This window comes from Triturus cristatus, chromosome 1_2, assembly GCF_964204655.1.
Source record: "Triturus cristatus chromosome 1_2, aTriCri1.1, whole genome shotgun sequence".
Lineage (NCBI taxonomy): Eukaryota > Metazoa > Chordata > Amphibia > Caudata > Salamandridae > Triturus > Triturus cristatus.
In genome coordinates this window covers 190,104,749-190,123,818 of record NC_140580.1, presented here as the reverse complement: position 1 = coordinate 190,123,818, position 19,070 = coordinate 190,104,749, and positions in this window count along the sequence as shown.

Below are 19,070 nucleotides of genomic sequence, written 5' to 3'. Positions count from 1 at the left end.
AGTCGGATTTTAAATTACAATTCTGAAAAATACACCTTTGGAAAGTTGGAATTCTCTTGTTTTTGCTATTTGGTGCCGGTAGACTTTCTCTGATCACATGAGTGGGGGTAGTTGGAAGGTAGGCTTTGTGTATTCCTCCTAGACAACCACTCACAATGAGAGCTTAGATGTGTCCCAATGGACCATCTCTGGCTTGATGGGACAGAGGAGCTGGTCACAGCCTCACTTCCATCTGAATAGGTTGTGTCCTGTCCACTCACAAAAGGCTGCATACTCCCCTCCAGTGAATCTGGAGCCAGGGTAGGGAGGGAGGACATCTGCGTGCTTCAATGGCACGTCTTTGAAGTCTTCCTCACTTCAAAGGTATAAGTACTGGCCCTCCGACAACACGACTTCGGTACATTTCTGAAGCTGTAGATACCCTGCCAGGAAGGACTGCTGTGCTGCTGAATGACTGACACTGTGCTTTACTGTGCTGACCTGCTGTCTGCTACCCTCTGCCTGGGGAGGAAGGACTGGATCTGCATCACTTGACTCCAGAACCCAGAAAGACTTCAAGGGCTAGTTGTTTGGCCTCCTGACCTGAGAGCTCTGGGATATTAAATACTTCACCCTGCTACTGCATCTGGATTCTGCCAGCTGTGAGCCTACCCTGCCAATTTGGTCCTACCCCAGTCCTGGGCCCTTGGAAGAGGGCCTAAGGTGCATGCCAGTGGAACCAATGCATACGCTCTGCTGAGCGATGCATCCCAGAGCAGAACCAACGCATCTTCTCAGCTGAGCAGTGCATAACCGAGCAGAACCAACACATTGCTGCTGCTGCATGGATTGGACCCATCGTAAAAGACTTGCATCACCTTCGAAACCCCCACTGCATGGCACTTTACCTAGCACAAGCTCCTCGCAACTCTCATTGACAGCAGCCTTGACGACGGAACTCCGCATCACAGTTTCACCGCTTATTCAAACTGATGCATCACCTCTGTTGTGCCTCGCATCCTTGACACCGGACTTTGCATCGCAAGGCCTGTAGACCGAATCTTGGATACCGACACAACACGATCTCTCAATGCAGCCTTTTTGTATCTCAGAACTGAAGCTTTGCCTTTGCTATGTAACGCATCTTCAACGGCGATCCATGCAATGTTCCACAACCAGGATTTAGGGTACTTTGTTCAGCAGGCCTTACTGGGGCCCTGTAGCCTGCCCATGCTGCATCACAGTCAGCCTAAACTTGTGACTTTTTCCTTGTCTACCACAAGCTGATATCCCCTGTAGCAGTTTTTGATTCTTGGAGCTATTTTACTTGAAAACTTTGAAATTCAATATTTCAAGTTCTATTAATTGGGTATTTGCTGTTTTGGTCTTGTTTTATTTATTAAAATCAGAGTTATTTCCTAACTTTGTGTGAATCTTTTTTTATGATGTTTTCATTGATTTACTGTTTGAAGTGTTGCACAAACATTTTTCACAGCCTCTAAAGTTAACTCTGACTGATCTGTGCCAAGCTACCAGATAGTAAGCATAGGTTAAAGTAGGGTTTTCCTGCCTCTCACCCTATATAGGATTGTGGTTGCTGCTTGACCAGGGATTACACCTCAGTCAACCAACAACCCAATTTAAAAAAGTCCTATATCATGGTGCAGCATCATTTGATTGACATTGTGATGAAACTGCAGGCTTTTCTCGATGTGGTTGTGAGTGGAGCAGGAGCTGCTTTAAGGTGATGATTGAGGTATTGGTGAAGTGCTGTCCTGCATGTCGAAAAAGTGGTAGTCACAGGATGATGTTATGATATACACAGTGGACCTGACTCACAAAGGTAAACTTACACTTGTCGCAATTAGGGACCATGCTTGCAGATTCAACAAGGTATACTTTATTGTATAAATAATTTACCTGAAGAACATGCGGCAGTTTCTCCCAAACGTCTACCTTCGCCACTCCTCCGTTCCTTCTCCTGTGTTCCATGCACCACCCAGAACCGTCATGGCCTCAGGTTCCACACCTGGAACTTGATGTCATTACAATAGGCCCACAACACACTTTCGTGTAAGTTTACAATATTTTCCTATTCACAAAGGTATTTTGCAAATAGTATCTTTACGAATGCAGAGTGGCAGAGAATCCTCAAATAAAAAGACTGGACATGATTTTACGGGAGTGTTAAGATATGTGGGCACAGGGATATGTGGTTAATCTTGGCGTAATACAGTCTGTGGATTGATATGGTCTGACATGATTTTGATGGGTTGAGCCAGAATATAAAAACCTACATGTAAACATATCACTATTGTTCAGCCGATACTAATCTGATAATATACTTCACATTGTTACGACCGAGCCACCATTAATTGAAATAAGATATGATAGCAGTAAAAAACAGAAGACGATTGAAAATGATGATTATTTTCAATTGAAAATGTTTTTCTATGTGACTGCATCCCCCGGTCATGGGACTGGAAAACTCTCCTTTTGCAAGATTCATAACAATTAACATAAACTCTCTTATGGTTCTGCTATCTTATGGTGTTTCCATTAAGTATTAAAGTCCACCTACTTTTTGAAAATGCTGAATCGATTTTGATTATATCTACCCTTCCACTCATGTTATTGTTTTTGTTTAGGTAGAGAATTCGACAACTAATGAGTGGCTTGGCCTGTTGGTTCAGTTATTTAACCGAACATGCGATGTGTATTATATAGTATTTGTGATAATTATTTGCACAGAAACATTTTTTGGGTGGTGGCATTCCCACAGTGCACTTTAGTTTAGTGTGAATAATGCATTAATTAACTGTTTAACCCCTTGCGTGCTCATGACGGAACCACTCCGTCATGAGCCACGGGCGCCGTGTACTCATGACGGAGTGGTTCCGTCATGCTGCGGCCGCTCCGCCCACGCGGCGCTGATTCCCCACCTGTGCGGGCGAATAATGTGAGCGGGCGGAGTCGTGACGGAACCACTCCGTCATGAGCACAGCGCGCCCGTGGCTCATGACGGAGTGGTTCCGTCACGAGCATGGTGGCGCCGCGCTGACCCCGAACCCCCCCAGCGCCGCGGCGGAATTCGTGCCGCGGCGAAGGGGTTAAATCGGAAGTCTTGTATTTGTTAGAATGTCAATGATAACACAGTAGAGAGCCTATCTAGGAGTAACAGTTGTGTAAATAAATTAGAATTATAGTGAGCTACTGTTGTTAGGAAAAATGTTCTATGAATGTGAAAGTTAAAAATTAAAATCAATATAAGGACCTCCGCCCTCTGCCCTCTGCCATAGCTGTGGAATGGCTACATCACATGAAGGTGTGTTTTGTCAGTTTCTTGTTTATCATCCAAAAACACTAAAACCTTCAATCCAATCTGGAGTTGTACCTGAATCAGAATTACAATTATTTTTGTGGTTAAAATGATCCAGCAATCTGAGCTTGGCATCTTGGAACATTGAAAGTTATGTTAAGTAAAAAGGCCATTCCCATTCTGAGTTGTTGAGTACACAGACACACACAGACACAGACACACACACACACACACACACACACACGGAGTGGGCATGCAGAAAACAATGTATGGTAACTTTAATACAAAGGAGCATGTTGTGTAGTAAAACAGCTCTTGTCTTTGTTATTTGCTCTTTCCTACCTGCAGGGATGTTCTGACATCAGATGAGCCCATAATAAAACAATATAAAAATTAGTCACCTGATTTTATTACAGGTGTATAGAGACATGACAGTTGCCGCTACCATTTGCTGAATTCCCCACTTGTCACATCACCAGCAGGCGTATGAAGAATCTGCGCTCATATGTTTCAAGTCCCTCAATCTCCACCAAAGGTATTATCCCCTGTCCTTCTATAATGCTATTCAATATAAATGTAGTTATCAGTGCTTAATGGGTTAGCCAGCTAAGTATTCAGGATTAATGGGATTTGCTTTTCTAAATCAGCTATCCTTCCAATGCTGTATTCAGACATTGATATGAGAAGAGATGTGTTAACCTAGGGGTTGCAAGTTTTTAATTACTCCAGTGCATTTGAGAAAGAGCAGAGTCTGCCTGGTAAATATTTCATTAGTGTCTGCAGAACAGCATTGATTTTTAATCCACAATTAATTCTGAATTTAAATATTTCAATACTTCAATTATATCTCTATGCACCGATTATTTTTTGTGAAAGATGACATCCTCAGAGAAATGAGGTATCTTTCCCAAAATTAATCATGCTAATTGCGTATTCTGGGTTGCCTTGCCACGTGTTTAGTGTCCTTAGTCATCAAGCTCTTTTCCCAAGAAACTCACCCAAATATAAATGAAAAGAAAACAATGATTATAGAAGCGACCTGGAGCAATGATTAATACAATGGGGAATCACAAAAAAGCAATGAAGATTTCAAAGTGATAAGTGCTCAGGCCCCTCTCTTCTGCTTCAGTGTGACCTTGACCTCACCTTGCCTTGTGGACTCATATTGGTGTCTGTTCCCGTTTTTCTTGTTAGGTGCTCTTTCTGCCTCCGTTTCATTCTTGTTTGTGCTGTCTGCTCTGTCTTTCCCATCTCTGTTTCACTACTCCATTTTGCATCCTTTGTTACTCCTAACTGCCATCTTTTGCTCCTCGCATTGCTCTGTCATGCATCTTTGTCTCTTCTGTCAATTTTTGACCCCCGACTTGCTCCACTGATCGTGTTTTCCCACCTTGCAGCTCCTGCAGGACTTTTCTGCTTTTGCTGAGCATGCCCCGCGCTCCTTCCACTTTTTAAGGCCCTATGAAATGGAGGCCATGGTGCAACCCCATTGACTAGGTGCCCAGGTGTCTCTCTTCTGCTTCAGTTTGACCTTGACCTCCACATGCCCTCTGACTCAGGTTGGTGTCTGTCTCCTGCCATATTTTTAGTTAGCTGCTCATTCTGCCCCAACTCGGTAACTGCGCTGTATATGCCCCGTGTCTGCTTAGCTGCTCCTTTTTTCATCATTTCATTCTCTTAACTGTCACTTTTTGAATCTTTTATTTCACTTACTGCTCAGTCTTGCATCTTGGTTTCTTCTGTCAGTTTTTGTCCCCAGACTTGTTCTGCTGATCATGTTTTCCCACCTTGCCACTTCTGCTTGACTTTCCCGCTCTCCCTGTTGGACTTTTCCACTCTTGGTGTGCCCACCATCCTCCATGCTCCTCCCACTCTCCAAGGCCTTATTTATGGAGGTTGCAGTGTGGCTGTGCTACCAGCATGCCAAAGGTGTGGCAAACGCAAGCTCGCCTGTGCCCATCTGGGCCTCGACCGCAACCAGCACCAAGAAACCTGGTTCAAATTCCTCCTGCAGCTGCTTAACCCTGGACGCTCCTACAAATGCTGCAGCCGAACCGCACCTCAGTCCACAGTGGGTTCCATTGCCTGCTCGCAGTGCCACTTCACCTGTCTCCACACACACGCTCCCACTTCCCAAACATATACCACCCCTCATCAAGTCAGAACTCAAGACCTGCACTCACACAGCACCACACACACATCATGCACAACAGCACTCACTCTGATGCATGCTCCTCAACACATGCTCACTCGGCAAGCCCTCCACAAAGGTTTGGGACCCCATTGACTTCAATGCACAGGACCTTCTTCTCCTCACCTAAACTGGCTTAACTCTACATCAGTGCTGGACATCCCCGCAGCCATCCCTACTGGAAATAAATGCTTACATCAGGACAGACCCCTCATAAACCAGGAGGACTCACCATCATCCACAAAGACACCAACAAGTGTACATCCTTCAATGAGCAAGATGCTACTCATGCGCTTCAAGCTTCAGATGGACAACAAGGTTAAAGTAAGCCAAATTACTCCACTCACATGGATGGGCCACTCCATTGTCCACTTCCCCATAACAGGGCCACCAACTACTCCTATGGAGTCTTGCAACACCTCAAGAATCTGCAGGAAGAAAGTTACAGAAACTGAATGCGTTAAAGCCTTCAACTATCCTACTCAGACCCCACTAACAACCTCATCAATGACACAAACAACTTACAAAAATGGATTACCACCTGTGGCAATATCCTGGCAGCCCTGAAAAACATAAAACCTAAAAAAATCAACAAACAAGCTATATGACACAACACTGACCTCAATGAATCAAGGAGAGTTTGCAAACAACTCAAGATGAAATGGAGAACGACCAGCGGAACCACTGCAAGGAACACCTACAAGGCCGCATTTAGACACTATCATCTTCAAGTAAAAGAGACCAAAAAAAAGGCCCTGACCTTAAGAATTGAACCTAGTTCAAACAACTGCAATGAACTTTTCACCATTGTCAAGTAACTTACCAACCCTACAGCTGCAACACAAACCATCACCCCTACGCAAGCACTCTGCAATAACCTCTCCATATTTTTCCATGAAAAAAAATCACTAAGATCAACGGCAACTTTGAACCCCAGCTACCACCATCGACCTTTCAAGCCTGCTAACGTTATCAACCAAAGACTACCAACTGACAGCATAGAAATCTCTATACATCGAGGACACTGCAGCAATAATGAAGACAGTCTACTGATGGGCTCCCAGAGACCCTTGCCCGCACCATACCCACAACCTGGGAAGAGCCCCAATCAGTCCTGCACTCACTTCAGTCAACAAAACCTCTCTCAAGACTGCCACCTTCTCAGAGTGCACTTCTGAAAAAACCCTTAGCTGGCCCAAAGTACTCAGCAATTCCTGACCAACCTCACTGCTCCCCTCTCAGTCAACATCATCAAGAAGACCAGACACAGACAACTCTCTGACCACCTATAGCACCACAAACTCCTAGATAACTCGCAATCAGGATTCCAAAACAACCAAAGTACCTAAAAAGCCCTCATTGCTGTGACAGTTGACATGCGCACCATCCTCGACTGTGAGCAGACTGCCACCCGCATTCTCCTTGAACACTCCACAGCTTTCAATGTTGTCTTCCATCACATACTTATCTCCAGACTACACACAGCAGGAACACAAGGACCAGCAATCAAATGGATAGTTTTCTTCCTCTCAGGAAGAACACGACTCAGGGTCTCACCATTCACTTAAAAAATAGCTGGATGAAACTCGTGTATTCCAGTGTTACAAAAAACCAACACTATTTCGTGAAATTCCTTGAACTGGCAGAAATATGCATGTTGCGCTGCACTCTGTGTTAATTGGCGATGGAAGCTCACTCTGTGCTGAAAAGTCAGTGCGAACTGCACCATGGGGAATGCCAAAGGTAGCAGCTTCTCAAGTCGATTTTGCTGCCACTTAAGTAGATGTTGCAACCGCCCACATTGACAGAAGCAAAATGGGAGGTTGATCATTCTCTCTATTACCAAGCTGCCGAATCCGGGAACAACCTCCCCAAACACATCGTGCCTGCTCCTCACTTCTTGAATTGCGCAAGAAGCTGAAGACCTTGCTGTTCAATTAGTTTTCTTGATGGACCATCGAGACTGCCTGTATTCAGGCCAGGCCTCACCACACACCTACTCCCACCTACTCAGCACCCAGAAACCCTCATGTGTGACAAACAACGCTCTACAAATCCACCTTATAATGCATTTACTTTGCATGCGGGGAGATGGAAAGCACTAATATTAAATGAAGAATGGAACACATGCTTTAGTTTCAGGGAAATCTCTATCCTTGCTAAGAATTATCATAGGAACTTAAATCTTCAAAATATATGAATGAATACACTAAATAATGCACTAAAAACCTTGAACAGTCTCTGGGAAGTGTAAAAATGTCAACTTCACTATTTGCAATTGTTATATTCACTAAAGAAACAAGTAGCATCTTTGACAGTGGTGGACTCAGGAACAAACGGTACATAAGAATTTTGCAGTTGGGGTGTTTACATGAATGTGGTTCGGTGATAAATGGTGATGTGATTAGTTAGCCTAAGAGCATGACTACAATGAGTAAGCGATCCAATATTGTTTAGACAGGTTTGTACTCTAAAGTCCACATGCATACATGCACAAGCATTTCAAGGAAATGCGGGTTTCTACATGTTGTCTGCAACACAGTGAAAAGGGGTTGAGATTATAGGTGTGGTCTTTTCAGGTTCAGGAGGTATGATTTAAAGGGATCTTTGAACTCAAAAGCGATCTCATGGCTAGTTGCAGCCCTACCAAGTACCACGCATCAGGGGTAGACTAACGCATTTTAGTGTGGTGGTCCACATCACCACACTAAAATGAAAAGTCATGCATTATAACACCTCCTTGCAGAGTCAAGCCATGAGACGGGAGCACTGCTAAAGAAGTAGCACTCACAAGCAGTGCGGACCTCATGCTGGCTGCTCTGGCAGAGTGTGAGACTGACTGCTGTAGTACTGCACACTGTCCAGTGCTGCTCTTGTGTTGAGTTCAAAGTTTACATATACCAGGTTAAATCACACTTGTGTGAGTCCAGTTGTGCTGGCCAGTTGCATTCACTGGATGCAGCATTCAGCATGGCGGCATTCATATGACATGACATCATGTGAATACAACAATAAACAGTGTGTCCATTTGCCAAAACAGGAACTTAAGTCACGTCAGCAGTTATGTTTCTTTAGTTTGGCAGCCACTGCAGTGCTCGCACCACTGCCTGTGCCGCCAATTAATTGGTGCCTCATCATGCCATGTGGCCGGACCGGGTTGGTGATGAGAGGTCACACAGACCAAAAAGAGGCGGCCCACTGGAGACTCGTCCGCAACCGTGGTTTACTCAGGTCTGTATTAATACTTTCAATTTAAATAGCAATGGCTATGTTGTTGAAATATAATTTAATTTACAGCCCTGACTGAGCCTGTAGCTCACTGCTCTCGGTCTCCTCAGGTAAAGAAATGTAGTAAAACTAAAAACAAAAAGTGTCTTGATAATGGTTATATACATCAGAGGGAGGCACAGTGGAAAGATATGCACTGGAGTAGACAAGTCCAAGCCCTGGAATGTGCATGTGAGGTGCAGCTCTGTGCTGGCTTGATTCTGTCGCAAGTATTTATTCCTAGCACATCTTTCCCACTCCATGTTTCTGTAATTCATGCTCATCTGTGTTTGGATTTGGAAGCCGCTTCTAGGATATCACTTATGTAGACAGATGTTAGCTGCTCCTCAAGTCCAAGTGATGTAGTCTCTTAAAAGGTGTTTGGGCTGATTTGGTGGCTGTCTTTGAGCCTGTTGGGTCGCAAACTTTTTTTGCAAGAAGCATAACTGCACAAGTCTCCCCTACCTTGTAAAACACTTGCACATCATCTTGACAAGTTTCAATCTGCCAGATTTGCAAATGTGGTCCACTTTTTTAACTGACTGATTACCTAATGGAGGGCACTTTTATTTTGGTGCCTTGACTTGTTTTCTATCCTAGTCCAGTCCCAGAGTGATCAGTTTCCTCTCCAGTCTGGCTGGCATACACAGATGAGTACTCTGATAGTTCAGGATAGGACTGGGCAGGACTGCAGCCTTTTGCTTACCCGTCCAGGCTCAGCCAAAAAACTTGGATGACACTCAGTGCAAGCGCTTATCCTGGCACACACTGTGCAATCTTTCTACACTGAAGCTCATTCATCTCTGCTGCATATGCATTAACCTACTACGCAGCCCTACCAATTTTAGTTATATTATACTGACAACCAGGGAAATTTTTCTTAATTTCATTATATTTTCAAGTGCACTGGTTTCTAAAATGGTGGTGCGATTTTTAGGTAGAGTCATCTTAGAAAGAGACTGTAGGTCAGTGACCTTCCATTTCAGGGATATTGGTTTAGTTTCAAAATACTTTTAGAGCTTACAATTGCACAAAAGTTTGTGATTTCTGATATTCAGCTCTTTCAATGCACTTCATTCCTTGGTTTTACTTGCAAGAAAGTGTCACTCTAAGGGGCTGATTATGATGTTGTCTGGAAACTCTTCCGACCAAATCGGATTTGGAATCGTTTCCAACTGAATCAAGTTCTGTAAGTCTGGCTAAACAATTACAATGCTTCTAGACAGCTTTCTGTCAGACTTGCATTGACTTCAATGGGAGACTGTGTTCCAAACAAGAACACAGGCTTCCATTAACAAAAGGGGTGGTTGGGGAAAACTTGCAACCTGTGGCGGGCACCCCATGGTGCCTGCCCCACTGTGCATGCATGAGAAGGGGGACCCATGGGTACCCCCACGGGCCCGATTCGGAGGGCCCCGAATGAAGGGGGGCCTACAACGGGCCCCCATAGTCAGATTCCGACAGCCGATTTGTGTCGGAACAACCGATTCAGAAAGGTTGTCCAAATCTGACATCCTAATCGCTTGGCTGGTAACGCAGACCGTTGACAGCTACGATTCTGCTCCGACTGACTCGGTTACTCCCAATGCCTTTCGGAACCGTGTCGGACAGTTCGAACACTTTCCAGCCATCGTAATCGGTCTTTGAGAAAAGTGTCTGAGTCGGTCAGAAAGGCAGATTCCGAATTGGATTTGGACGAATCGAATGCCGTTCGGAGCCTTTTCGAATGACATCGTAAACAACCCCTAAGTGTCATACATTGGCAGTTGAATGTCCCTCATAAAAATCCCTGTCATGCCGGTGAGGATCTCAAGATATACGGTGCCACCTGCTGGTCTGTCCTCTGAGTAATTTGGCGAAAGGCCTGCCAAAGCTTAAACAAGCTGTTAAGTCTTTATCAAAAACACACAGCTTGGTTACTCTACAAAACAATCAATATTCATAATTTATCCTTAATAGACTTTCTGTACTGCCTTCAATAATGTTGTTTACCTTTTAATTTGTATCTTTTTCAGTTCATCGGCAGCATCACAAGGTCAGCTAATCCCTGGTCTGAAAGTCCATATTACCAAGTTTCTTTGCATTAAGATCATTGTAGCTATTCATTGGACAATACATTGCATCATTTTTGTTTTAATGAAAGAATTTACTGTCGTTGGAATTATTATTGTATATTTCGTCATGTTTTGCTTCAGTACAACTCCTAAACTAATTTTATCTATTAGAAGCTCAGAAGTATACTGCAGTACTACCAGCATGAAGCAGTTATATTTTCAGAATATAATGCGTCAGTACCAGGGTCAGGCTGGCCTTTATGACAATTTGACAATTAGGCACTGTCTAATGTGATGGTCTGACAGGTCAGTGTGTGGGCCATTTTTGGGCTATTTGTGGGCCTTTTTTATGGTCTGCTGGGCTGATTTTTACTGTGAATTTCATTGATATTTGAACAAACATTTCCTTTAGCAAGATCAAATCCATGCAGCCTTAAATAACTTGCAAACGCCTTATACTTGGTGTTTTTACAGGTTCAATACTGCACCAATTTGCAGACCTGGGCCCGTTTTTAGCTATCTATTTCACTAATGGCAGTCACTTTTATTTTGGTGCCCAGGCATGTATTCTGTCCTAGTCTGACACTGCTAAGTATATGTTTGGTCTCTGTTTGTGTGACACCATCGGCAACCAGGAAGTCAAAACAGAAGTACAAAAGACAAAGGCCTTTATTGGGCTTTGTCTGATGATTCTGGTATGTGTGGTAAATTCTGTTATTATACACAAAGGAATACAGAGTTTGGTAGGTAAGATTACACTTCTGCATATTTTACCCACATAACTTTCGACATGTTAAACATGCAAAATTCACCTGGAAAAATTCCCAGTGAATACTGAGGCATATGAATTTTGGTGCAGTAAACATCAAAATCTGAATTTTGTGCCCATTTTTTGCAGGCAAAATTTAGAATAGGCACTATTGATCACACCTGATTATGAACAGATAGCATTGGATTTTGTTGGGTGCATTATTTATCACAATGAACACAGGTGCACTCTAGCAACTATCATTAGTAATTTATATATTACTTCTAGGTTATACCTGTCCTTTCTTGATGTCCCTTTGCATTTTGGACTTGAACTGACAAGAGACATCTTCACATTCAGACATTCTAGAATTTCAAACTGTTCTTTCATTTATCAACAGAGATAGCAAAGAGGAACATGCCATTCGAATCAGTTTTCATGAAAGAATGGGCCAATGTGAAAGAATGAGCTATGTATACAAAGACCCTTAGATTTTCAAAACATTTCTACTTATCCCAGCTGTAGAGTTAGTAGATGACTCAGCCTGGCCCACAATGCCTTAATATTGATGCATGGTTATGCTGATGACACCCAGCTGCTATTCTCATGGGGCAAGGAAGAAGCATTTCCCGGTGAAAAAATCTGAAAATATTTGACCGAGGTTTTCCAGTGGCTATCTTACTACCAACTGAAATATAATGCTGGAAAGACTAAACTTCTCTTCTTTGGTTTAAGATCAGAAGTGCCCTGGAAGACCTTTTGGCCTAAGACGGTTTCTCCTACACTTACCATACAAATTGCATTAAAAATCTAGACATTCATTTTGATGGGGGAACTTTCCTTTCTTTCATAAGTTAATGCAGTAGTAGGGACCTGCTTTAGCATGTTACATATGCTGAGGAAGTTTCTGCACTTTCTGTCTTTGCCGGCTAGAAAATTGGTGGTCCAGACTCTAATTACATCTAGACTGGACTATGGCACTGTACTATATCTGGGCCTGCCATATTATTTGAGTAGTAGGTTGCATGTAGTCCAGAATGTGGCCGCTCACACAATACTCAGCCTACCTCTGAAAACCCATGTGTCTTCATCTCTCAGAGAAATGCATTGGCTTCCTGTAAAAAAAGAGCATTACCTTTAAGAGCTTATTACAAATCCACAAGGCATTGCACAGGACAGGTCCAGGATACCTGAAAGCTAGAATCTGTTTCTACATCCCTCCCAGAATTCTGCACTCTGCAAATCTCTTTTTGGCCCAAACTTCTCATATCCGTAAATCCAGAATGGGGGGCAAGTCCTTCTCCTTTTTGGGACCGTCTTTATGGAATAAACGTCTGCTGGAAATAAGATGTCTTACATCCACCCTTCTGTTCTGAATGAAGCTACAAACACATATGTTCTCTAATAACGAATTCTGTTCCTTTCGCCTCTCGGTTCTCCACTGTCTGTGCAAAACGCCAGGACACTCTTCGGAGTAACAGCTGCACTGAAGAAATTCCCTTTACATTACCTTACATGGTAGACTAAAATGCTCTATACGACCCAGAGATCTATGTAGACTGCTGTCTACTTCGTTTGCACATATGCATTGATGACATTGCATCCACCATAAAGACTCTCAACAGGCTGCTGCTCAAAGGAGGATCACCATTCAGTGCTCGAGTTTCACACACAAAGGGCAGCATGGTCACGACTGTGGCTACATCTCTAAAGTCTTATGGCCCTCAAAATCTTCAGGACAGTCTTCATCAAACAAAACCTAAACCTAGCAAGTTACAGGATGTTTTCCATATGTCTGAGGCATAACTTCTTCAGCAGCACCTATGACCGGGAGAAGATTTTGTGAGTCAAAACGTGAGTAAAACACACCTTTTATTGGATCGTGACCTAAACTTCCAGGAGCCTCAAACTCATTTGAAAAGCACACATAACTTGCTCTGTCAGACCAGTTCCCTTTGAGACCATTGATTATCCAGTCTACAAGAAGGGCAGATGAAACCATACCTTTTCTTCAAGAGTTTTCTAACTTATATCAGTTGCTAGGTAGAGAATATCTCGAGAAGGGAGATAGTCATTTAACCAGCTATAGAGACTATGACAGGACCAGTGCTATTACCAACCTCTTCTTGTTCTGACTTTTTAGGACAGTGTGGATAAAACATTTTTTTGTTAAATTACTGAAACGATCAAGGAAATCATTTGCAGGTTTTCAATACCTAAATATTGAGCTCTCATCAGAAAAATCTAAAGATTATTCAGATTAAAAAAGTTGATGGATAAGGAAGGGGAAATAATCTTGATGGATACTAACATCTACGAAAATAGAACTGGAAAAATACTCAGTAACAGTTCACATTATCCTAAAATTAGATTTTATGGAATAGTTTGGTTAAAGGAGGCTAAAAAGTAAGTAGCAGGAGACACACATTCATGAGAATGGATTACTGAAATAGAATTCATTTTCCGAATAATGAATTATCCATCACATCAACTTTATAGTGTTTTCCATAGTTCTAGTGACATAACTCAAGATCATGGGTCTCCCCTGTAGAATATGGTATGGGACCACTGCGGCTCTGGAAACTGATAGATATGTGGAGGCTGTTGGTTAAATTTGTCTTTGAGAGGTGTGGAGGCACCTTGAACCATGATCTGTGTTACACCTCTACTAGATTCCATAAGAATATGAAAGATCCTTCCCTTAGACTGATTATTGTGAGCATACATTCTATAACAGAATCTCTTTCAAAAGATCTAGACTTCTTTCTTAAACCCACTAAGAAATTGGATTATTATTTGGGAAGTGTAGCTGCCTACCTCAAGGAATAATCACAACTGATATCAGGACGAGCCCTTAAAGTCAGTAAATGAAACTAAGTAGCTATGGAACAGAGAAGATAGCAATCACTTAGGGTATTGGAAAAAATATTTATGCAATACCAAATGGTAGTAAAGTCAAAAGACCAAGGAATATAAATCCCATCCAAATTAGAAAAATAGAGTAAAGTTCTATAAATAAAATGGCACCAACATAACAAAGGGCCATATGTACGAACACCTTTTCCCATGGAGACAGAATGGGTAAAACCCTTTGAAACAGCTGGCCCAGAATAAGATTTTTTTTAAGTTTTCAGTAGAAATAGCAACAAAAAGTACAAAGCGTCAATGATAGTATATGAAAATGAGAGACCAGGACCTAGGTATGTTTTGAGGCTAAACACGAGGGAGCCCTCGTCACATACAACAAGCGGATTGGCCATGGTAAAAGTCTGAAATCCGAAAATTACAAAAAAGTTTTTAAATACCAATGCAGAAATAAACTTTCTGAAGAAAATACTTGAAATGTCTCCCAAATAACCACAGGAGTACAAATCTAAGGCTCCCAGGACCTCATGGGAGGGCACTTAGAGACTCTCAGCATATCAGCCAGACTTACCTCTTCAGTGCGGACTAAGTACAGATGCTACTGGTCATCTGGGAATCTTGAAATGACATCTTGAAGCTTGTTGCATCAATGTAGCCATGCAAGAGGTCAACCAAATGACCCTTGGATTCCACGTCTTTGTTCTGGGCACAAAGATGAGTATGTACATTTCCGGACCCCTCTCAGTTCACAACAGAAAGTCCTGTCCACTCTGTTCTTCCCTAGGTCCGGAATGTGTTCTGAGGAGAGTTCAAGGAGATGCCACATTTTTGCCTGGAACCAGCTATTTGGTGGGCGTGATTCCAGGGCACTCCCTAATCAATGGGATAAAAGGTCTGGTGTGCAATACTACCCACTTTTGAAGTAGTTGTTGTTTACTTAACTGCAAACAGGCCCAAAAATTCTATGTGCCATGGCATTTTCAAAAAAGTCTTCAGCCACCCCAAACCTGGTATCTGAAGGTTAGGTGTTGTGTGTGGGAGTGTCATAGGGAACTCACAAGGCATCTCTCACATCTAACACAAAAATGCAGTCTTTAAACCTATCCTGGACCCACACTAGGAAACAGACGAATAGTGAAACAAAGCAGGTTCCTTCAGTGCCAGACAGGAGATAAATAATATTTACTCTCTTGTCCTATTTGATCCCTTTCAGTGCACAAAAGTTTTACATGTGCTTCAGACAGACCTGTCTTGCAGGCTTTGACACAGATGTGCCAACAGCATGCCCATAGCTCCTAACTTGAATATTCTGAGCTCAGAGTCTTCTCTGTCCATTCAGGTCGACCTGTCAATCAAAACGATCTATTGTGTAGCTCCTGGGATGAATTAATGTAAGTTAGCCTCCAAGAGCTTCAGACACGGAAGTGGTAACTTTCTCAAAAGTTAGGTTTGTTTAACATTTATTAATAATTCAAAGTCACCATTGAATTGGATTTTTCATAACTATTAAAAATAGCAGTTTCATATTTTTTCTAACTCATCTAGTTCCTGAGTTAGCAGTATTAGTATTTTTAGTATTTAATGGTTTTCTCCATAGGCCAGCTAGGCCTGCCATAGTCAACGCAGCCTTTTGGGCCTTATCACTGTAGAGACATGGTAATGTAAATTTTCTACTTGTTCCACTTTTAAACACCATGCATATTTTCTTGTGTGCTATAAGCCTTACTTAGGTATGACTTACTAATATTCAAAAGGGAGTTCTTTAGTAGGGGTGGGCGAAGAATTCCACTCTGTCGGTGAAATTTTGCCCACTCCGCGCTCCAGGCGGCGTTCCGAAAAACTCTGAGAAGTGATGTGGAGGGGAGGTTTTTTTTCGAGAGGCTCGCCAACGATAAGTTGGCGAGCGATTGCTAGAAAAAATAACCTGCTAGATCTCCGCCTGGTGAGATTTCTCATCGCGGGCTATCGTGGCAGGTAATCACGACCACTCGCATTGAGAAATCAGCCATTCGTGTAAATGAAGCTGCCGCTCGAGTAGAATGTCTACTCGAGTGGCAGAAAGTAGCAGTGCCCTCTACCGCAACGCCTAGTGCCATTTTCGCTGATTTTACACTGTGAGACAAGCTCGTGGCACTAAAAATCAGTGCTAGCAGCATGACATAACAGACTCCGCCACTGGTGGAACTCCGCGAAGTGCGGTAAAGTTTATCTGGCACTTCGCAGATTTCTGCAGAGTAAAACTCCACGAACTCCGCCCAGGTTTTTTCTTCACCTGTGAAAAAGGTTATCCTGATTAATTATGCTGCCGGTTTTACACTACATCTGTCAGGCTACACAGCTCATGCCTGTAGCCATGTTTGTAGTCCACTGTAGTGGATGGCACAAGAGGTGCTGCAGTCCACAAGTTGCATTTAACTTCATGGCCCTGGGATTTTACAGGAAAGTTAAATGTTCCAAAGAGAAATAAGTAGATTTAACCATGCTTAAAAGGAGTGCACTAGCACTTTACTCGTGGCTAGCATGGGTAAAGTTCATTTGGGGCCAAATGTACAACCATTACATTTTTGTGACTTGCTAATTGGGATTTTTAGTAACTCGCAGTTTGTGAGTCTTAAATGAAATGTACTACTGGGTCTCAGATGCATTAGTGATTCCCAATGGGGTTGCAAATGACTTGCTTCATCAAATTTCAAGAGGCAGGTCGCAATTTCCGACCCATTGGGAATTGACAATAACACAGGGATGGTGGCTTGCTGGGAACAGCAGACTACCGTGTTTGCTTTTAAATAAAGCAACTATTGGTTTTTTCATGCAGCCTGTTTTCCTGAAGGAAAACAGGATGTGTTCAAAAAGAAAAATTAAACGTTTATGTTTCATTTTTTAAGAGTAGGCAGTTGTCCGTGGGCCACTGCCTGCTCTTCAAAAACATTTGGCTGCAAAGTCACAGAGGGGAATGGGTCCCTTGGGCACCCCTTCCCGTTTACGACTGACTTACCACCACCTTCTTGAAGTAGGCGGTAAACTGCAATTGTTTTGCTATCACATTCCTGTTGCAAAACAATTGTACATTCCCTTACAACTTGCTATTGGGAAGGGACACCTTTGACATGCCCCTTCCTAATAGGAAACCCTATTTTGCAAGTCGGTATATGGTTACTGACTCGCAAAATAGAGTTAGTGCATGCCAGAAGCTGTGTTAGTGGTCACAAACTTCCAGGTTCTCTGTTTGTGACCGGAAAAAAACCGTTGTACATCTGGCCCCCGGCTCTAAAACCAGCAAAGGAGATAGGGTACAGATCTGGGAAAATGTCATGCAAAACATGGTCATTTCCTACAAGCCTTCTGTCAGAAAATCCCCCTCCATTATTAGGTATGCTTTATAGGTAATTAAAAGGATAGAAATGACAACATTAGTATGACGGATAAGAGTAAAAATAAACATCTCATATCTGCTAATAGTATGAAGAGACTCAAAAGTCGGGTGGATATCTATGCTACTAATAGCCAAATTTATCAAGAGACATGAGGTCCACCCACACAGAAAGGAAGGCTTTGTCCACTAAGTAGAAGAAAGTCAAAACGCTTGAGTATTCATTTCAGCGGTTCCCTGCATCGGACCTCAGACTATTCCTTTTACTTCTTTCCTGAAAGTCTGTGCCAAACATGCCTCACACAAACTAGCATATTGCTGTGCTATCTGTAGTTTATCCTCCTTGTTGGAAAATCATGCTCCTAAAATGCACAGATTATACTTATATGTCCAACAAGCTACTATAATTCTCGAAGAAACTTCTAAAATTGTGAAATGGTTAATGATGAAAATAAGTGACAACATTTAAATGCACTTTAGATCGTTTAAGAGCTAGCACTATTCATTTTTTCACATGCAGATGAGTGCAGAGGCAGAGACTTGCAATATTGCACGAGGCTTTATTCCTCCCCGCTGGCTGTCCCTTAAGACATTTTAATGAGAGAGAAAGTTCTTGCTGTCAGGCAGACTCAAATGTTCTGGCAGAGGAGAACAGCGGTAAAAAGGTCAAGAACGAGGTTTTATTGTTGGCATTTAGACAGTCATAGGGGCTTTAATATCAGAACAATACGAAACGTGTCCAAGCCACAGACTTTCAATATTCAATTTTACAGTGAATAACCTATAATGAATAACAATTTGAAACAATCAACTACATTTCCCGTACCTTTATGAGTGCCTTAAAAGCACTCTGATGCTCTTAGTTCACATATTGTGAATAAACACATTTTTTTTTTTATATTTTTCATTAAAATTATTATACAATAGAAAATATAAGAACAGCAGAGACGGTTATCACATTGGAAGGTGCTGCCTCATTAATCAGACACTGCCAAGGCACACATGCCCCTACAGCTAAGTCATCCAATGACATTTGAAGAGACCCTTTATTTTTTTGTTTTCATGTCTTACAAAAGATTCAACTTCTAGGAAATGCACAAATAATTATGTCTGTCTAATCTGTTGCAAAAAATCAGAAGTGTCTGCCACACTCGCTCTGTTTTGTCAATAATGAGTGTTTGCACTAACGGCCTACATCTCTGACAAGACCGTTTTTTTCTTTCATCTGGTCAGCAGTGTCTAACAAGCATGAGAATCTCAAATGCGTTTAAGGAGAA